The sequence below is a fragment of the Chiloscyllium plagiosum genome, chromosome 31 (genome assembly GCF_004010195.1).
Source record: "Chiloscyllium plagiosum isolate BGI_BamShark_2017 chromosome 31, ASM401019v2, whole genome shotgun sequence".
In the NCBI taxonomy this organism is placed as follows: Eukaryota; Metazoa; Chordata; class Chondrichthyes; order Orectolobiformes; family Hemiscylliidae; genus Chiloscyllium; species Chiloscyllium plagiosum.
Genome location: NC_057740.1, coordinates 1735015 through 1735983, shown reverse-complemented (window position 1 = coordinate 1735983; position 969 = coordinate 1735015).

The following is a 969-nucleotide window of genomic DNA, read 5'->3' as shown; positions in this document are numbered from 1 at the left end:
GATACTTTGTAGTGTGGATGAGCAGAGGGATCTTGGTGTCCATGTACATAGATCTTTGAAAGTTGCCACCCAGGTAAATAGTGCGGTGAAGAAGGCATATGGCGTACTGGCTTTTATTGGTAGAGGAATTGAATTCCGGAGCCCTGAGGTCATGTTGCAGTTGTTTAAGACTCTGGTGCGTCCGCATCTGGAGCACTGTGTGCAGTTTTGGTCGCCATACTATAGGAAGGATGTGGAGGCACTGGAACGGGTGCAGAGGAGGTTTACCAGGATGTTGCCTGGTATGGTAGGAAGATCGTATGAGGAAAGGCTGAGGCACTTGGGGTTGTTTTCATTGGAGAAAAGAAGGTTTAGGGGTGACTTGATAGAGGTGTACAAGATGATTAGGGGTTTAGATAGGGTTGACCGTGAGAACCTTTTTCCACGTATGGAGTCAGCTATTACGAGGGGGCATAGCTTTAAATTAAGGGGTGGTAGGTATAGGACAGATGTTAGGGGTAGGTTCTTTACTCAGCAAATCGTGAGTTCATGAATGCCCTGCCAGGATCAGTGGTGGACTCTCCCTCTTTATGGGCATTTAAGCAGGCATTGGATAGGCATATGGAGGATAGTGGGCTAGTGTAGGTTAGGTGGGCTTGGATCGGCGCAACATCGAGGGCCAAATGGCCTGTACTGCGCTGTATTCTTCTATGTTCTATATGTTCTATGGTAAGGTCCTAGGGAGTGTTGCTGAACAAAGAGACCTTGGCGTGCAGTTCATAGCTCCTTGAAAGTGGAGTCGCAGATAGATAGGATAGTGAAGAAGGCGTTTGGAATGCTTTCCTTTACTGGTCAGTGTATTGAGTACAGGAGTTGGGGGGTCATGTTGCTGCTGTACAGGACATTGGTTAGGCCACTGCTGGAATATTGCATGCAATTCTGGTCTCCTTCCTATCGGAAAGATGTTGCAAAACTTGAAAGGGTTCAGAA